The following is a 21330-nucleotide window of genomic DNA, read 5'->3' as shown; positions in this document are numbered from 1 at the left end:
TTCTTCACCGCTGGATTGGCCACTCTCAACACACATCATGATGGTTTGCAATCTCACCCTTCCTAGAAATTTTGGCTCCACCTTCCAAAACACCACATATGTGAGTCGCACAATCTTGCAAATGGAGGAAGTCAATATGGTGCCATGAAAGAACACTGCTCTTGAGTCTAGAGACCCTGGCTGAAAAATGTCTTCTTCTTGTACTACCCGAGGGAAGCCTCCTCAGCTTCCTCATTTTAGACAGGATAAGTTTCATTGAGATGACCTCAATGTCCCTTCCTGTCAGGAACCCTAAAATCCTGTATGAACGTCTGTGAGGCAGGGAGGAGAGCACCCAGGCTTCCTTTCTCTGCTCTGAAAGGCTTGAGAGATTGTCTCTATATGTTTTAGTCAATTCAGTTAGGTTTATACTTAAACCTGAAGACAGACATCCAATAACTCATATTTCGAGGTTTGGAGCCATCTTGTCCTAAAATAAATACCAGTTTTCAATTTCATGAAAGCAGAAAAGTCACAGTCTTTGCTATAAGAGGAACATGAAAGTCCTTTACAACTCCAGTGTGAGCAAAATTCTGAATTTTAGGACAGTTTCAGAAACTAGGTACTTAGATATGGAATCTTCTTTTAAAACATAACCTTTCCATCAAACAAAAATAAAAAAACAAACCCTAAATTCATACATAACAACTAGGCTGTTGTGTTCATTCTCAAGATTAGTACTGTCTAGGACACAGCAATGAATATGCAGAATGAAGAAATGAGTGAATGAATTAAGGAGACTTCTGCCTGAAACATGGACTCCTGGGATGGGGCTGCTCTGCTCTGTTGAAGACTTCCTCAGGTACAAGGAAGTTGCTATCTTGTCTGATGGCTTTCTTTTGGCAGGAGTTGGGGAGAAAGAAAGTCAGTTAAAATTACTTATTTAAGTTGGGCTCAAACTTGACTTTGTGTTCTCTGTACTCTTGGCCCCAGTTGTGCCCTCAGAGTGACCCAGAAATGCATGTTCCCTCCTCGACAGGGATGTTGTCTCCTCAGACAGGTACAATGCTATCACAGTCTGAGAATCCCCAGATCAACTGAGACATGGCTTTGCAAGGCATGAGCTCTGCCCGCGAAGCTCCTTGTAGATTTACCTTCAGAATCACATTTTGCTCAGGCTGATATGAAGCTGAACTGTGGTGCTTGAGACCACGCTAAGAGCAGCCAATGCAGAGTCAGGTTAGCTGGAGGCCTCCCCTGGGGTTTAACAGTGGGCTCTGGATGTGCAGAGGGGTGGTGGAGAGCTGACCACCTCTGAATGTGGAGTGGAGACAGGCCTACCTAGTGTTCAGTAGTCTCAGATCACTGCCTATGACGATACTCTGCACCAGGCTGGTAGCCCTGCAAGCTGCTGTGTGGCCTATAACACCTTTTTATCTTTTCTCTCTCTCTCTTTTTCTTTTTTTTTTTTTGCATTTTAAGACATATTCATTAGTGAAATATCAGAAACCTCAGGGGCAGCATGTGCTTCTAATTCATTTTCGAATTGTATAATGAGCCAGGAGTGAAATTTTTAGGGTGAATTTAATTGACCTTTACAGCAACATCAGGCAGATTGGCTTAAATGCTATTAAAGCAAAATGTAACCCGGTGAGACTTTCTAGAAGGTTATCGGAAAATCTATCAAGTTGTTTTTCCTTAATTTTTATCAAGAAAGGAAAAGCTGGATAGAGGACATAGAAGGATGAACAGACAGAGAGACAAAAGGAAAGAGATTTAGAGCAGGAGAGATGGGCCTGGAAGAGAGAAATGAATCCCAGGGAGGGGGAGGGGCCGTCCAAGCCCCTCACTGCTGGGAGATTACGTTTTAATTTAGAAAGGCTGCTCGAAATTGTGCAATTATACCACAGGTCACATTGGTCTAAAGTCTTTTTAGCACTTGGGGATAGGACTGTACAGCCTTCTTTTTATTAATATTTTGGTGTTGATGTGTAGGCCCTTCCTAGCTCTTCATAAGAGAGCTCACACGCAATGGAAAATGATGTCTTCTTTTGGCAGCTGACAGGGATCTTTTTTCTGACTCCACTGTCCCCTTCATGCTCAGCTCTCAGTAACAGGATTCCCATGGGAAAGCCAGATAGCCAGGAGTAGGACTGAAGAAATCCTAGGGGACTAAGATTACACCCCAAGGGAAGTGGAGGCCAACCGACAGGATGCAAAAGCCCCTGCAAATCAGGCTCTATTCTAAGGGATGCCAACTCACAAGGAGGTGCCCAGTGGTGGACATCAGTGTCTTTGGCATTATCATGCCTCTGGAAGCCAGGACTTTTTCACAAGTATGTACCCAACAAGACACAGGGAGATCAACGTGTATCCATGAAGGTTGTACAAATCAGAAAGAAGATGTAGCCCTACCATCACCTCTACCAAGGAAATGCAACTAAGAATTCAGCGGGTGGTGGAAGTGTATGTCCTGGGACCTGCTGCCCTTAGAAAGGTCTGCTTGCATGGTTAGTCCTTGACTGGCAAAAGAAAACTTGGATTTCAGGAAGATTTCCACTGTTCCCTAACTAATAAGAATGGCTCCTTGTGCCCAGATTATCTGTGCAAGCAATGTGGTTTATGCTGAAAACCTATTTTCCATCTGGGAATCTGGTATGTTAGTGTGTGCTAGGGACAGGGTGCTGATATGACCAGCATCCAGTTAAGACCTTGGGCTCTGAGTCTCTACTGGGCTTCCCTGGGCAGAAACGTCACACACGTTTTGCTGCATTTTTGTAGAGGGGACAGTGGGCTCTGTGGGACCCTCAGGGACGGAAAGAGCATAAGGAAGCCTCTCATGGGTTCCTCCAAACTCTGCCTGTGCCTTGACCCCTTATGATCCAGCCCTGTGTCCTCACCATGGCACAGGAATAAAACCCAGCCACAAGCAGCGCTGTGTGCTGAGTCCCAGGAGTCCTTCCAGAGACCCTCCAAACATGAGGTGGTCATGGGGCCCCCATCACTCCCTCCCTCAGTGAAGGCTGTCTCACTAGCTCTTGTCCTTCCCTCAATCCTAAACCTCACACCTGCTCTGAGATCTTTTTGACATTGACGGAGGCTGTAGATAGGAGCTGAGGCCCAATATAGACGCATCATCCTCCAGGAGTGACTAAGCTCTCTGCACTCAGAAGACTCTAATAGATATCAGAGTTACTCATATATAAGAAACACATGTTTCTTTCTGCCAAGGAACCTCCAGACAAAGGGGGAGTTGGGAGGAAGTGAGAAAAGGGGAAAAGCTGCCTTTCCTGATAAGAACAACCAGTAATAATCCCAGAAAGAGAAAAAGAGATTAAAAAAAAAAAGAGGGCACTTCTAAAATGGAAATACAAAGTGTCTCAGAATCTATGTTTACTATCATAATCCATATCATCCTCTTCAATACTGTTTGTAGAGCACTTCAATTAAGTCAGGCATTTGCAAAGCCTTCTACATATGTTGATTTCAGCTAGCATTTGCCATGGGATGCACTAGGTAAAGAGTATTATTATGATTCCTATTTTCCAGATGAGGAAACCCAGGGAAAGAGTGGTTATAGAAAGTATCCAAATCACAGAACTGGAAAGTAATGGAACCAAGATCCGACTCAAGTGTGTGTCTTAAGAACACAAGTGAAGTCTCAGACAGAGCATCACCCTCTCAAGTCAAGAAAGATAAAACAACCCTCAAAGGACTATTCAAAAGGGACAAGAGGCAGTCGTACTCCTAATTGTCCCTCAAGACACCTGGGTTACCAGTAGCACATACGGGAAAGTCAACCATACCAAAGTCTTTGTTAGCTCCAGATTTTCAGTCCTCTACACAGTTTTAAGAAATAAGAGCTTTCTTGAAACCTTGATTTTCAAAAGTTTTATCTTTTCTGCTGGTCAGGATTATACATTTTTAGAGCACTCTTAGATGATGCAAAATATTTACTAAATTGTGAACTCTATAGACATAACTTCATATTCTCTGAAACATACGTGGCACCAGGAAGGCACCTGATGTGTCTCTTGGGTGAATGGATGGACAGATGGACAGACGGATGGACAAATGGATGGACGGATGGATGGATGGATGGATGGATGGATGATGGATGGATGTTGAAGGGGAAAATAGAATTTGAGGAATTGAAATGATTTCCTAGGAGCTGAAGTGGGGCAACACTCTGACTGGCTGAGGTTGTGATCTTTATGTTCCATTTTCCAGGCTGAGAATGAATTACGTTACGGGAGTGAAGGTGCTCTCTGCTGTCCTAGCAACTTCTACATTTAAAATACCTGAGCTGCCCTCTGGAGAAGCAGGAGTGGGGACTCTTTGGTGGGCAGAGGGTTGGAGTTGCCTGGATTATTGCCAATTTCACACTATTTGGGGATTTGCAAAGAAAAATTAAGCCCCACAGATTATGTGCTAGTCTTTCACTCCCTCGTTCCCTGTTCCAGAAGAGAGGATTCAAACAAGAGCAATTCCAGCTGTTGCGGCTCAACGAGCTGCAGAGCTGCTTCAGCAAAGCCAGTGAGATCAGTGTCCGCTTAGGTGAGAACAAAGCACCTGCGGCTGCTACTGCCTCATTTGCAGGGCTCTTCTCACTTAACTTGCCATCCGATTTTATATTCGCTTAGCCCACCAGTGTGTGGAAAACCTCCTTGATTCTATGAATGGTGACCATTTATACATTTGTTGATTTACTCAACAAATACTGAGCTCCTCACATTGGTCAGATTCTTTTGTAGAAGATGGAGATACAAGGATTGTCCAAACAACATCCCCCTCGGCTCCTAGCCCAACTGGGGAAACAGATAAATAATTCAATAATTGCAAAGCAATGTGTCTAATAATATGTGCGTGGGTGGGGGCGGGTAGGGAGAAATGGAGAGAGGGAGAGAATCAACTTGCTCATCCTGGCCTATTCATAGAAGCTTCAGCAAAGTAACTAACAGAAGCACAGCCAATGAAAAGAAATGAAAAAGTATAGCAGGGAGAAAAGAGTGTGTGTAGGAAGGCAAGGGTTAGCATTTCAAGCAAACACAATAGCATGTACAGAAATCACAAAACAACTTATGTATTCCAGAACTCCTAAGGGCTCGGTATGATAAAACGTAGACTGGGAAGGAAGGGTGAGGCATGGGCGGGGCGGGGGCTGGAAGAGATGGAGTAGGCAGAGAGAGGGGTATGAGGGAAATAGGGAAAGACAGAGAAAGGGGGAGAGCTGTCAGAACCAGACAATGAAAGGCCTTTTATGCTACATGAAGGAGATGGGGCTCAATCCTGCAAATGATGAGATGTCATGAAAATAACTTGATCAGATTTCTAGTTTAGAAAGGTCATCCAGCAAGAGGGTGCAGGGAGGATGATTGGAGGTGGGTGAGCCGGGAGATAAGGACACAAGTTAGGAGACAATAACATGGACTAAACAAGAAATAACAGGCCAGGATTAAGGCTTTAGCAATGGGGATAGGAAAGATGTACAAATTTGCAGTGTCATTTAGTGAGGGTGAGGGAGAAGGAGAGATCCTGACTGGCTTTCAGATTTCTCTGTTTTTCCTAACTGCTTGTCCTGTGGGAGTTATAAAGAACAAGACAAGGTTCTTATCCCCAGGAAAGGACGTGTGAACACGCAAAGATAACTAACAACAAGGAGTAATGCATTTTCACTGCCAGATGAAACGTGCAGCCCGTGAGTACTATGGGAGGAGAGAGGAGAAATGATGATTTCCAGCTGGAGTCATTGAGGGCCGCTGAATGGGAAGCTGGAGAGATGTCTGGAATTGAGATGGGCTGATAGGAAGGGGACACTGCAGCAGCCCATGATATGATGTGAGAAAGGACGCAGCCGTGGAAGGCAAGGCATATTTGGGGAAGGGAATAAAATAACTCAGGGGTATAGTATAATTTTAGAAGAGGATGCATAGAGTCATGGAAGACAGAGATGGCAACACTGGGGTGAAGAGACTTCAATGACAAGTAAAGGGGTTAGAACTTCACTATCTGGGTCAGTGTTGACCTACGTCTGTTCTGTGGAAGGCCTGTGTCCCAGGAGATGGTGACAACTGCCCAGTGACATTAGAGGATAGTGGGTAAGTTACATTTGGAAAATGCTGGATTAAACTAAGTTAAACAGGTTCTAGTGCTAACAAACTTCTTAGATACTTTAAGATGATATAAAAAGATAAAAAAGATCAAGGACTTTTTTATCAAAGGAGAAAAAAGGAAAAAGCACAGAATTGGAAGAGCATATCTGGGTGCTAGCCCCAGTTTTATCATTGCTTAGATGTGTGATCCTTACCAAGCCATAATAAAGCTTTCTGGATAGGCCTTAACGTCCTTGCCTGTAAAATGGGCTATTAGACCAGGTGAATGGCTTCACATCTGGACATTCTCATAGTGTAGTACAGCCTCCAAGGTAGTCGGGCATATTTTAAAATTTTCAAACACATGCATAAAAGAATACATACATCTTCAAAGGACAGCTGAATCTAAATAAGACATTTCTTTTGGCTGGTATTACATAAACTAGTATGGAAAGCTTGGATTTTTCCTGTTAACTAGATAATAAGATCAAGAAAGGAATCTGCTTTGTTCATTATTTAATTTTTGGCATCTATCACAGCACTGGGGTCATAATAACTCAATAAATATTCAGTTCTGAATGAATTCTGGTCAGTCGCTTTGAGGACAGACATGTATGCCTTTATTTGTAGGAGAAAATAAATTGCTGCCCAATATAATTTTGGTGAGACATTCTTGAAAATGGTGTTACAGGGATTAAGAAATGAGTATTATTTGTTGAAAAATTTGGAGACTGTTAGATTAGATGATCTCTAATATGTCTTTTAATTATAAAATTATGCAACACATAATTTTCCTGGGGTCTAAGAAAAAGTCATTATATATGATGTTTTTAAGGACATTGCCACACTCTTAGAGATGGAGTTTCTGCAGTAGCAGTGAGATGTGCAAAAAATTAGCATTGTAAGCTGCTAAAGAGTGAAAGGATGATGAGGAAACTAAGACCATGGATATAAGATTCTCACTTTATTCACCCCTACAAGTACCAGTGCTCCTAACACAGTATTGTGCCCTAGAAAGGAACAATAAATATGCAGTGACTGTCTAATCAGTCCAGGAGTTTCTTCTTTCACATATTCAACAAACATTTATTGAACACTCACCATTATCAGGCATGGGGATCTGGCAGAGAACAGGGTAGGCCATTTAAACCTAACCCAAGTCCACAATATTTCATAAATATCTGATGTGTGTCAGACACTAAGCTAGCTATTGAGGGTGCAGAATTGATCCAGCACAGTCCTTATCTCAAGGAGGTCAAAATCCATGGAGGGAGGCGAGTGTCTCAGATGTGTAGGGAGGTTAAAGACCTCCTAGGGCTGCAAACAAGACAGAAGGATCAGAAGAGCAATGTCATTGTATTTGATATTAGGGAATTTTCACCGTTCTTGAAGGAGGATTTTGACTGTTCTTTAAACACATTGCTAGGATGAAAGTTAAAAGGCATTGATTTAAGGAGCAACAGAAGGCAAGAAAATGAAGGCTATCAAGTGTACGTACACAGCTACTTCAAGAGATTTGGCAATAACAGGAAAAAGGAAAATGATGTGGTAGTTTGAGGAAAGGCAGAAACAAAATAAAACTTTGCTTTTTTGTGTGTCATCTGTTTTGTTTTCTTTGCTGGAATGAGTAAGATCTAAGCTTGTTGGTAGAGTGGGGAATTTAAGATGTAAAAATTGTCAGAGTAATCTACAAAGGTTTTCAGTGCTCTATTGCTTCTGAATTTGGTATGGAGAGGCTGTGGTAAACTTTCCTTTAAATTAATATCAAAACATTATGGACATACCCAAAATAACCAAGTTTCCCTTAGCAACTCATTCCATTCACTTTCTTTTAACATCAGTAGATTGTGAGTCTGAACCACGTCTTGGAGTGGCAAGTTTCTTGTATGTACTACCTGCTGGGTAAAAAGTCCTCTGCTTAAATTGTTCTAAATTTACCATTTCTAAGCAGCAAGTGGTGTTTCTTCATTTTGATGATCTAGAATTGCCAAATCCCCTGTGTTCCCTGTCCAGGATTGGGATTCTGCTGCATTTCAGCACCCCACAGACACAGGGCCCAGATGTTCCCATCAGCACGGGTCCCACACATCCGCATCTTCAGGCCTCCCTTCCCAACTCTGTGCATTGCATAGGTCTATACTGTCTGCATTTCCACCCTCACTCTCCTATACATTATTTGCAGAGCAGTTTGAACAATCTTTGAGAAACAGAAGTCGTGTCTCCATACTACTTGAAACCAGGGAAAACCTATGTCCCAAGTTACCTGCAGCACCCAGTTTATGCCCCGTGTCCAGGTCTAATGATTAAGAGTGCCCCTTTTAATTTCAAAAGCATCTGCATTTGTACAATAAATTAAATATTCACTCTCCTTCAAAACCTGCAAAGTCTTCCCATTGCTCTTAAAAACAAAACCCAAATTCCTTATCGTGGCCTGATTGTTCCCCTATCTGCTGAACTTACTTTTACCCCCTCCTGCACACACTGGGATCCAAGCACATTCGCCTCTCTTTGATTTTCCAATATACCGAGCTCATGCCAATGTCAAGACTCAGTATTTGATGCTTCCTTGGTGTAGAGTACATTTCCTTCTGCTTTTTGCAGTGCTGTTTTTCTCTCTTCCTTCAGATTTCAACTGAAATGTCACATCCTCGGAAATACTTTACCTGACCACACCATGCAAATCCCCCAGCTATCCTATACATCTCTTTATTGTCTATACATGCTTGGGAGCAAAATAAGTTTTCCTTTTTAAAAACAATTTGGTGTCGTTTAATGTTGTACCTTCTCATTCAACTGGTAACTCCCTAAAGGAAGAACCTGGAATGTCTTTTTAAATCACTGTGTACCTTATCTGACCACGATTACCATGAAGACAGCTCAGAGAGCCTCTTCATAACTAGGATTAAAACCCTCTTGGCCTTTACCCATGGAACACTCTAGAAAACACCTTATTCTAAGATGACTTCAGTTATGAGATGTTAAAAAATATATCAATGCTTTCTTTGTGAGGGTAATAAGTAGAATTGTTGCAATGTGTCTGGGCTTGCTTTCCTAACTTACTACAGATGGACCATGCATCTACTCCAGGTCCTTCTAATGTATAATCTGTATTACTAGCTTTGTAGAAAATTATGCCAAAAATAAATATGTCTTTATTCAAAATAGGAGTGTACAACTCATTCAGAAAGAAACAGCAGATGCTGGCAAGGTTGTGGAGAAAAAGGAATGCTTTTACACTGTTGGTGGGAGGGTAAAGTAGTACAGCTATTGTGGAAGACAATTGGGTGATTCCTCAAAGACCTAGAGGCAGAAATATCACTTGATCCAGCAATCCCATTACTGGCTATATACCTGAAGGAATATAAACCATTCTCTTATAAAGACACATGCAAGCGTATGTTAATTGCAGCACTATTCACAATAGCAAAGACATGGAATCAACCTAATATCCATCAATGATAGATTGAATAAAGAAAACATGGTACATTTATACCATGGAATACTATGCAGCCACACAAAAAAAATGAGATCATGTCTTTTGCAGGGACATGGATGGAGTTGGAGGCCACTGTCCTCAGCAAACTAATGCAGGAACATAAAACCAAATACCACATGTTCTCGCTTATAAGTGGGAGCTAGATTATGACAGCATAAGGACACATGGGGAGAAACAACACACACTGGGCCTGTCCAAGCCTGGGGTGGAGGAGGAGGGAGAGGATAAGGAAGAATAGCGAATGGATTCCCGGGTTGATACCTGGGTGATGGGATGATCTGCGCAGCAAACCACCATGGCACATGTTTACCTATGTAACAATCCTGCACATCCTGCATATGTACCCATGAACTTAAAATAAAAGTTGGAAATTTAAAAAAAGAAATGGTCTGCTTATGAGGCTCTGACTGCATAGAACATATTCTCATTAAAGGAAGAGCCACAAATTGTTCTTCTCTTATAGCCAGCATCTAGCATAATTCTGGGCATACAGTAGGTACTCTAAAGATGTTTGTAGATTGACTATCTTCCTGAATGCACAAATAGTGAGTGAATGAATGCATGGATAGATGGGTGGGTGGGTGGGAGAATAAATGGATGGGTGGTAGGTGGATGGATGCGTGGGTGAATAAATGGGTGGATGGATGAGTAGATGAATGGGTGGGTGGATGGATGGATGGATGGATCAGTGGGTGGGTGGATGGATGGATGGGTGGATGGATGGGTAGATGGATGGGTGGATGTATGGGTGGGTGAATAGATGGGTGAATTGATGAGTGGATGAATGGGTGGATGGATGGATGGATAGATGGATGGATGAATGGGTGGGTGGATGGATGGATGGGTGGATGGATGGGTAGATGGATGGGTGGATGGATGGGTAGATGGATGGGTGGATGGATGGGTGGGTGAATAGATGGGTGAATTGATGAGTGGATGAATGGGTGGATGGATGGATGGATGGATGGATGGATGGATGGATGGATGGGTGGGTGGATGGATGGATGGGTGGATGGATGGGTAGATGGATGGATGGGTAGATGGATGGGTGGATGTATGGGTGGGTGAATAGATGGGTGGATTGGTGAGTGGATGAATGGATGGATGGATAGATGAATGGATGAATGGGTGGGTGGATGGATGGATGGGTGGATGGATGGGTAGATGGATGGGTGGATGGATGGGTAGATGGATGGGTGGATGGATGGGTGGGTGAATAGATGGGTGAATTGATGAGTGGATGAATGGGTGGATGGATGGATGGATGGATGGATGGGTGGGTGGATGGATGGATGGGTGGATGGATGGGTAGATGGATGGATGGGTAGATGGATGGGTGGATGTATGGGTGGGTGAATAGATGGGTGGATTGGTGAGTGGATGAATGGATGGATGGATAGATGGATGGATGAATGGGTGGGTGGATGGATGGATGGGTGGATGGATGGGTGGATGGATGGGTGGGTGAATAGATGGGTGAATTGATGAGTGGATGAATGGGTGGATGGATGGATGGATGGATGGGTGGGTAGATGGATGGATGGGTGGATGGATGGGTGGGTGGATGGATGGATGGGTGGGTGGATGGATGGATGGGTGGATGGATGGGTGGGTGGATGGATGGGTGGGTGAATAGATGGGTGAATTGATGAGTGGATGAATGGGTGGATGGATGGATGGATGAATGGGTGGGTGGATGGATGGATGGGTGGATGGATGGGTAGATGGATGGGTGGATGGATGGGTGGGTGAATAGATGGGTGAATTGATGAGTGGATGAATGGGTGGATGGATGGATGGATGGGTGGATGGATGGGTAGATGGATGGGGGGATGGATGGGTGGGTGAATTGATGAGTGGATGAATGGGTAGTTAGATGGGTGGATGGATGAGTAGATGAACAGTTGGATGGATGAGTGAATGGATATATTCATAGGTGGGTGGATATGTGGGTATAGACAAATTATATCTCCTTCCTAGGTATACTTTAAAGTGAGCTGATCTATTCCAGCAATCAAAACAAATCAAAAGGTAGGAGGCAGAAAACATGATCCTGACCCAGCAGGCACGGTTACTCCACATGATTCCATGAGCATCCACCAGGTGACCATGGAGCTGCCCAAGCAGTGGCAGGGCATTCCACCTGCTAGCCTACCTCTTTTCTCAAAGTTCGTTTACTCTACTCCTTAAGGAAAACTTCTAAAACCTAGAGAAAGGAACAGTTCAAAATGCAGTGAAGAAATAAAATAATTAAAATGGATTGTATTGAAATGTAAGATTTTCTATTTTAGAAAAGTTAAGCGTGTGGGTGTCTCTGTTGTATTAAATGTTCACTACGTTCAGAAAGTAAATACTGTCAGTGAGCAGGCAGGAGATTAAGGTGACAGGAAGAACAGATTTTAGACCTGTTAGATATTAATTTCCCATAGATCATCTGTCTGTCCTCTCCTTGTTTGAAGTTCCCAAGGCTGGAGGCTTCAAAGCACACACTGACTGCCATTTGCACGCAGCTCATGGCTCCATGGGGAGCCGCCTCAGCAGGTTAGAACACTCTGTCCCTGCAGAAGCCTTCCCCACACTCCCGCTCTGTCAGTCTCTGCCTTTCTCTCTCTTCTGGAACATCAAGGACAATTCTATCTGCGAGTCCAGCAGCTGGTAATGAAGCCAGCTCATCCTCAACATGGCGAGCACCCCAGACCCTGGTTCCAGGCAGGGAAATTGATTTAGGAGATGAAATGCAAAGTGACCAAAAGCTTCTCCAGAACTCTTTATGAAAATGACAACTTTTTCCTCCTCCTCGCTTTTTTCTCGTTCTCTATCTTGTGTGGTTTTCTCTGCCTCCTATTTTACTAAAGTGTTAGATAATCTATCGGCCATGTTTTGGCCCATCATTTGGCAGTTATTTTTAATTGCTAATTTATGGTTCCTGCCCTCAAGCAGTTCATTACCTGGTAGGACAGAATGACAGAATGTCCTAAAAGGTGCTGCACTGGCATTTGTATAAAAATAAGTGGCACAGAAGAAGGATGCCAAGCCCTCTGCAAAGGGCAAGGAGAAGCTGTGCAGACAAGGCAAGGCTTCCCCTGAGTCCACCTTCACTTGGCCACACACACACACACACACACACACACACACACACACGGCCATTCTCACCAGGGCATGTGATGTTATAGACCAGCCAGAATGTGAAATGTCATGCCTTAGATTTATTAAGGGATAAAAATCCATGGTGAATGAAAATGTTAGCCACACAACAAAAATAATAAAATAATTTTTTCTATTAGCAGGAGGGCTGACTCACGAGCAGGGAATCATTTAATGACTTGGGGTTTCAGCTTTATATCTGAAATGCCGGTACTGGACTGTACATCCTCCCAAGCCCCCTTCCTTGCCCAGTATTCAATACCTCTATGATTCTGAGGATGCTATTGCTCTATGATACCAAAGATTTTAGATACTGGAACCTCCACTATACTTTATACTTTTAGTTAATAACTTTTTTAGATCCATTTGACATCAATAATTATATATAACCTGAACTCATAATACTCTCCTTTAGACATGAAGAGCTAGCTGACTGTAACAAATTTTGGTTCCCCATGGACTAAAGCAAGTCTCCACTCAGCTTTGATGTGGTCACTCAGGAGGGCCCATGCTCAACACAGCAGTGGTAGGAATGACGATCTGCCAAGACGAGACAAGACAGGTGGGAAAAGGGGACGTCCCTGTACACACAGCTCAGCTCCATAGATTTGTCTGTTGAAAGAAATCTGAGAAATAACCTGCTGCCTCTCCTTCTCCTCAAGAAATCCTATGGGTCAGTGCCCTCGCCTCAGCCCACACCTGAATTAAAAAGATGCTGCAGTTTGTTTAGAGTAATTTCCTGCCAGGACATTTATCGATGAGACAATCGCAGCCAAATCCGATGGCACCGCCTGACCTGGTGACCTTGTCGCCACCTCCCTTTGAACATTGATTGCTGCTGCTCACCTCATTAGACCCTTCTGATCAGCAGCCGCTGCCTACCCAAAGAAAATTCAGCTAATCCCTCTTTTGTTTGTTTCTTAGTTTTCTTTAAGCAAATGGAAGACAACGACCTTATTTTTGGAAGGACAAGTCAAACTTTCATGTCAGGGAAAGGAAATCTGCCCCCAGTCTCCCAAAAGCCTCCCAAGTCTGTGTCTCCCTAGTAGACATGCATATTCTGCAGGGGTCAAGAGTCATTTGTAAGGAGAAAAGCGTGACTTCTTAGCACTGTTATCATCAGAGTGGCTAAGCTTGGAGCCAAGTGAAGTGGGGAAGGCAAAGAGATAGTGCTAGCTTTATTTTTCTCCTGGTTACAGTGGGCTAATGTCTTATAATAGCTTCGAGTATGCAACTTTAACCTAATGAATGCAGTAAGTGAATATCCTTGTTTGTTATTAATTGTGTGGCAATTCTTTACATCAGTTTGCTAACCCAAACACCCAACGCTGCAACTGTGGAAGTAAAGGTGCATTTTACCTGTCAATGGAATGATTTGTATTTTCACTAATTAAGTGTTTATATCTACACTAATATTAGCAAGCAATTAAAGCTAATTCTGGGCATTAGGTTACTGTTGATGGTCACTGCAACCTACACTTAGCAACCTGAGTGCAAATTACGTGCCTCTAGATCTGAGGTCTTAACTGGCAACCAGATATGAACATTAGCTAACCCATAAATGCCTCTGAAATGTTGCACAACAATTTTTGTCAGTGGGGACTTTTCCAGGAAGGGTCATTGTCCTCAAAAGATTCCAAAGTTCTTGATATAGTTGGGATACTGGGCCCTGCTCAAATCTCACATTGAGTTGTAATCTCCAGTGCTGGAGGTGGGGCCTGGTTGTGGGTGTTTGGATCATGGGGGCAGATACCTCATGGCTTGGTGCTGTCTTTGTGGTAGTGAGTTTTCCAAAGACCTGGTCCTTTAAACTTGTGTGGCACTTCCCCCTCTCTCTCGCTCTTGCTTTCACCATGTGAAGTGTCTGCTCCCACTTCACCTTCTGTCACGAGTAAAAGCTCTTTGAGGCTAACCCAGAAGCCAGGCCGATGTGGGTGCCATATGTAGACAGCCTGCAGAGCCATGAGACAATCAAACCTCTTTTCTTTTGAAATTACCTAGTCTCAGGTATTTCTTTTACAGCAATGCAAAAGTGGCCTAATATAGTTCTGCTTGACCCAAAACACATGAGGAACAACTGCTCTAAATTATAGTCTTTCCTAGGAGCAGGGTTTACATCACTACCTTCCTCTAAATTCTTAATTTTTCTAGTACTGAGCTTTGCTTGAAACATGCCATTGATAAGCTAAAATAGGGAAGCTTAAAAATCCTAACTGTAATGAGTTCATTTAGCCTCATGTCATTATTAGGAGAAACGATTATAAACCTATTTTATAGTGGAGAAAACAAATTCTTTAAGCAGCAAAGTTGTTTGTGTAAGAAAAGTCATCCTCTTGGCTAGGAATTATTTAAGATACCCTTTTCTGGAAATATTGACAAGTAATATAATATGCTACTGGCTCAAATAACACACCCTAGTTTGTGAGAAATACAGCGTTGAAACTGCACTGTGCACTGTGATGTAATTAAAAGATCAGGGACACGGAAGAGAAGGTTTGGGTTTTAGTTCTGGCTCTGATATTTCCTAGGTGTGAGATTTGGGGCCAAACTGACATCTGCAGTCTAGAGTTGGAATGAGAACCAAAGGTGATGACAGATGTGAAAGCTCTTTGTAAAACATAAAGACTATCTAAATGTTAGTTATTAATAGTATTTTCGAAATGAGCATGCACGTTAATGCCATTATCAAAGGTCAAAGGGAAGTGGACCTCTTCAAGAAGCAGTGAAGCGGAGGCTGCTATAAAGCATGAATGTTTCATGGGAGGGATGAGTTTTCTGTAATAATATCCACTGTGACCTTCCCCGTAGCCTGGCAGGCAGCTGAATGCTATATTACCATTGATATTACCACATCATCAGGAAGGCAACTTGCATGTAGACGAGAAGCATTCCACAATGGCTGCAGTTTAACCTTATCAGATGAGAAGACAATGGGATCAACTATTTAATAAGAAAAATCAAGGAAACTCCAATTGGAGAGTTATGGCTACTGCAGGTATCATGTCTTTATCTACAACTGTTAGATTGTTTAGCTGTAACCAAGGGGAAATACACAAGTTAGACCTGTATGGAGGAGAGAGAATTTTTATGAGAGGAAGAAAAAAATATATATTCAGTGTATCTTTTCTTTCATACCAACTTTATACCTGAGCTTTAGAACCGCTTAATGAAATTCCATTTAATAATACAACACATCTACATGATACTCAGCAAACTTCATTATAAAAGAATAAAATAAAGAATAAAGAGAACAACCGTTTCTCTTACTGGTTAAAATGTTACGAATACATAATGGACATTTCCCATGTGTGGTAGCGAGCCTCCAGGATGGTCTCAATGAGCCATACAAACAGAAGACATTGTTCAAAATAATTTTAAATCTCATCAACCGGACGGAAATACAGTTAGAATATTTGAAGTATTGGCAGTTGAGGATGATATTGAGGGACAGCACTGAGCAGCAGGACTTCCTCATATGCATGTCTTCCTCCCCAGTCACAGAGCGTGAGCAGCACTCCCTAGCCATTCGCAATTTGTTGTTGTTTTTATTTTATTTTATTTTAATTTTTTTAGGTATTACCCTACTGCTGAGCTCTGAAGCATGACTAGGGAATCAATACTAGAGGTAAGAAATGGTTCATCAAACCTGGACTGATTTTTTACCTGATTGTAATTCCAGAACAAGTGGGGAGAATAGGGAAGAATATTGCTGGGTTTATACTCCTGAAGGAACTGTGGGATTCCTACACATTTGCTCTGCCTGAAACGAGCCACAGCTTCCTGACTCCTATTGCAGGTTGGCCACAGTCCATAGGTCCTGAAAGCAGGACCTATCTTTGCACAGATGTACAACAGTCTATTTCTGTGCCTCCTCTCATCTCATTCTCCCCTTTACCATCTTCTCCCCTCCTCCTTCCCTTCTACTTCTTCTCAATTACAGGTATTCTTATTAGAATTTAATAAGAATTAAATTTAATTTATTTAATAAGAATCGAAACTTATGTAATTAAAATAATTTAAATATATAATAAGAGTGAATTCATTGAGTTTGCTATTAAGTAATCACTTAATACTCACCACTTTACTAATTTCCATAACATCCTCAATATTTAATTTCTACATATTCCTCAATATAGGGGATATAATTATTATTCCTATTTTATAGAAAAGACAACCATAGTCCCTACAACTAAATGAAAGATACAGATTTGAAATTAAATCTGCAGTCACAGAAGCAGGAACCTTAGCCACCATGTCATGATCAAGATCCTACTTTATAGCTTTTAAGCCAGAGCCTTAACAAGACCCTAAACCATTCCCAGTGCAGGTTTTGCTAAACAGTCCAGTTCCTGATTGCTCCAGCTCTGTTCCCATGCCTTGCCTTTCCTTTCCTGATTTTCTACCTCACTCTTTTTATTTTTTTCCTCAAATAACTGCATTTCTGTTGTTGAGGCTAGGGCTCAGCTCCCGATCTGAGAGACACTGCTCATCCTACCTCCTCAGCCCAGCCCCAGCTCCTCATTTCTGAAATGTTTGCCCTCAGGCTCCTCAGAGATGCTTGCTGGTGCTTATACAAACTACAGATTTCCATAAATAATACATACCTTTCCAAGTACAGATGGAATATGTGCTATTTAGACTACAGAGCAAGTAATAACATATACAATAGGTATATTTAAAATTCAAATTTCATTCATACTCAAATTTCATATATCTAAAATGCAAACAATAATTTTAAAATATTTGGAAAGAGATGTTAATAAAATATCAAATGCTAAACTCTTCATGATATAGTTAAAACAGTATAGTATTTAAGGGGAGATTTTTTAAAAATTTAAAGATTAAAAATTAACGAGGTAATCATCTACTAAAGTCATTAGAAAAGAACAACAGAGTAAACCCAAAGAATATATAAAACAAACGAATAATTAAAAATAAGAGAAGAAACTACTTAGAAAACCAATGAAAATCCAAGAGCATTCACAAAGCTGAGAAGTAGCTCTCTGAAAAGAACAACAAAACTCTTACGCCTCCTTTAACATAGGTTAAGAAAGAAAGACAGAAAAGGTATAAACAAGCAATAATAGGAATATAACACATTGGTATATGGTAATAAATTCAGCAGTGTCATTTAATTAACAGGAACGACACTTGCTAGTAAATCTGAAAACAAGGAAATATATAAAGAAATAATTAAAGCACGGAAAATCAAATTATACATGTGATGTTTAAAACAAAATGTTATCAGAAGTTTAAAAACTTAACAACCATAATTAGACAGAAGAATTTACAGGTGAGTCCTAACAATAATGCCAGATACAGATAACTCAAAAGCTAAACGGAATGTTTCAGAGAGGATAAAAACAGGAAACGCTCCACAGATCACTTACTGATCTAGAACTGCCTTGATTCAAAACCAGAAGAGGATAATACCAGACAGGCAAATTAGAGGTCATTCTCACATAGAGGGAAGGAAAAATCCTCAGGTAAACATTAGCAAATTAAGTTCAAAGGTATATTTTTGTCTTTTAAAAATATTACAGTGGTTTTAGAGAGCAAGAAAAGATACTTTAAAAATCCAAGAATGTATTTTTTTTTTTTTTAATGACAGGAATTTTATCTCAGGAGTGCAAAGTTGGTTTAAGTTCCAGAGATGTATTAGATATACTAGATAACATGAATGGATTCACCTCTGGTATTTGAAGGACAATGTAAACCAGCTTTTCAAACTCGGATATGCATATTGTTCCCCTGGCTCTCTGGTTAAATGTAGATTCTGGTTTAGTAGGGCTGGGGGAGGGCCTGAGACTCTGCATTTCTGGGCACCCTGGGGAGACTGCTGCTGCTGCCCTATCTACTACATGCTGAGAAGCAACAATGTAGAGTGCTGGTATTGAAGGAACAGATTTCCATTTCCATCAGGAGCTCTTCTCCAACCCATTCCAGAATACAAATACGAGCTCACCCAACCTCCATGTATTTTTGTCTGAGGTATTCTCCTTAAGCCAGGTTCTGGATGTAATTAGCAGATTCATTCACTGAATTCCTTAAATGTTTAATCAACTTTGAGGAAAAAAAAAATCAGTGTTTTTTATTTCAAAGAATACAGAACAACTATTTAATAAAATACGATAAATTCATGATGGAAATTCAAAGAAAACCATGAATCTTAAAGGGGATTCTTTAACTTCAAAAAGGACATTCACCAAAAGTATATGGCAAATTTCCTATTTAATGGTCAAAATATTAGAGGCAATCACTTTAAAGTCGGAAACAAAGCAATGATGCTTATTCGCACTGCTTCATTCAGCAGTGAGTTGGAGATCAGAGTCAGCACAGTGAGACAGGACAAATAAATGAAGATAGTAAGGATTAGAAAAAACAACAAACTGCCTAATGATATGATTATCTGTGTAGGAAATCCAAGTGAATCTAATGATTAATTAGAATTAATATTTGAGTTTAGAAAAGTTGCTGAATATAAGATGAATATAGAAATAGCAATTAAATTTTTAAATGTGAACTGTACACAAACAAAAAGATTAAAGAGACACTATTTACAAATAACAACAAAAATACAGTTTGTGAGAATAACTGACTGTATAAAACATGTATGAGAGATTTACAGCAAAAATTACAAAACTCTATTGAAAACCAAAAAAATGAGACCTAGATAAATGAAAGCAGTTTAACCTTATCAGATGAGAAGATAAGGTATATATATTTTAAAAGTTTTATTTAATACAACTTTCGTGACAATACCCAGAGAATGTTGCGTGGTATTAGAAGTTAATTTTAGAGCGATGAACAAAGTATCGCAAATAATCATGATGAACTTGAAGGGTAGGATTGGGGGACACATCCTACCAGATAGCAAAATGCATTTCAGAGCTACGGGAATTAAGGTAGTGTGGTATGGGTCCCAGAAAGACAAATGAATGAACAGAAGCCCATAAAAGCCCAAGACAGGACCACACCAAATGGAAACTGGATTAAGGAAAGAAATAACATTGCAGATTCCTGTAATCAACAAATGCTGCCAAGGCCCCTGTCTCACATCACACACCAACATCAATTGCAGATAGAATAAAAAGCTAAATACCAAAAGCAACACTTCACCATTATTAGAATACAAATACAAGAGGGTATTTTTTATGTTTTCAGGTAGGAAATTATTTTTTATGTAAACACAAATGCACACACACATCCACAAACTCATCAAGGAAGATAAAATTTTAGTTTATTAAAAGAAAAATAATTCTCTACAAAAAAAGAAGACATCATAACACGTAAACATGAGGCATAGGCTGGGAGAAAAAATTTGCAACTGCAATGCATATAAAAAAGAACTCATATCAAAAATGTGGGAAAAAAAAAAAAAAAGAGAATGAAATCCCTACCAACCAATAAGAGAAACAAGAAGAAAGATCTTGGTAGGAAAATCAGGCAGTTCACTAAGAGGAAAATGAAATGGCTGATAAATATATAAAAAGACACTCAGTCACACTAGCAATCAGGAAAATACAAATTAAAACAACAATAAGATATCATTATATACCCAGAAAATTGCCTATTCGCATGCAGTCTAGTGAGATTTTAAACTGGTGAAACCATTTTATTAAGCAATTTGGCAATATTTAGAAATGTTGAAGGTGCTTGTAACCTACCCCCAGTAATTCCTGCTCACATGTGCGGAAGCCGCATACTTACATGTTGATCGCAGCATTGTTTGTATAGCTGGAAACAACCCAAACGTCTTGCAGTGACGGAGAGCCAAACACTGGAAATGGTCATTAAATGGATTAAAATGAATGTGTGGTCTATCTGTCTATCTAAGAGGAATACATCAAATCTCAGAAACGTGAAGTTACATACACAAGGCAAGTAACTGAATAATCTAACCAGACTGAGACCATTCATAGTAGTTCAAAATCATGGAGAACAGTATTATAGTTTATTTAAACACATATGAATGCACTAGAGAAGAAAAATCTGATAACTTCATAATTTTGGGTACCTCTGGGGAGAGAAGACAGAAGCAGGGAAAACAGATTTAGAGAAGAATAAACAGGTGGATTCAGTTTACATGTAATATTGTGTTTCTCTAATAATAATGTGTGAAATAAATATGGCAAAAATATGAAGACATGAGGAAAGTTGGTAGCTAGCAACTTTTTTAGTGTTCATCATATTTTCCTATATGTTTGGAATATTCATATGAGAAATTTTGTTTTTCGTTTTTTGTTTGTTTCTGAGACAAAATCTCACTCTGTCACCCAGACTGGAGTGCAGTGGTGCCATCTTGGCTCACTGTAACCTCTGCTTCCTGGGTTCAAGTTATTCTCCTGCTTCAGCCTCCCAAGTAGCTGGGATTACAGACATGAGGCACCACGCTTGACTAATTTTTGTATTTTTAGTAGAAATGAGGTTTCACCATGTTGGCCAGGCTGGTCTTGAACTCCTGACCTCAAGTGATCTGCCAGCCACAGCCTCCCAAAATGCTGAGATTACAGGTATGAGCCACTTTGCTTGCCCTCTTATTAGAAATGTTGATAGTAAATTTAATGGTGTTTGCCTAAATCATTTTGGATTTTCTTTTCTTTTCTTTTTTTTTTTTTT

At 40.7% G+C, this 21330-nt stretch overlaps 1 protein-coding gene and 1 long non-coding RNA gene across 6 annotated transcripts in view; one reads left to right on the top strand and one right to left on the bottom strand.

Annotated features, from left to right (window-relative positions):
- The window catches only part of NTM (neurotrimin), a 966287-nt gene that overhangs the window by 476500 nt on the left and 468457 nt on the right, over positions 1 to 21330 (bottom strand). The window lies entirely within an intron of this gene.
- Positions 1 to 21330, top strand: part of LOC114672444 (uncharacterized) — a 35471-nt gene that overhangs the window by 7485 nt on the left and 6656 nt on the right. The window contains exon 2 of the long non-coding RNA XR_003722854.2: positions 16285 to 16336. This is a non-coding gene — a long non-coding RNA (uncharacterized LOC114672444). The remainder of the gene's footprint in view (positions 1 to 16284; positions 16337 to 21330) is intronic.

The sequence above is a fragment of the Macaca mulatta genome, chromosome 14 (genome assembly GCF_049350105.2).
Source record: "Macaca mulatta isolate MMU2019108-1 chromosome 14, T2T-MMU8v2.0, whole genome shotgun sequence".
Taxonomy (NCBI): domain Eukaryota; kingdom Metazoa; phylum Chordata; class Mammalia; order Primates; family Cercopithecidae; genus Macaca; species Macaca mulatta.
Note: the sequence above shows the minus strand (reverse complement) of the source record. Positions and strands in the feature narration are given on the sequence as shown.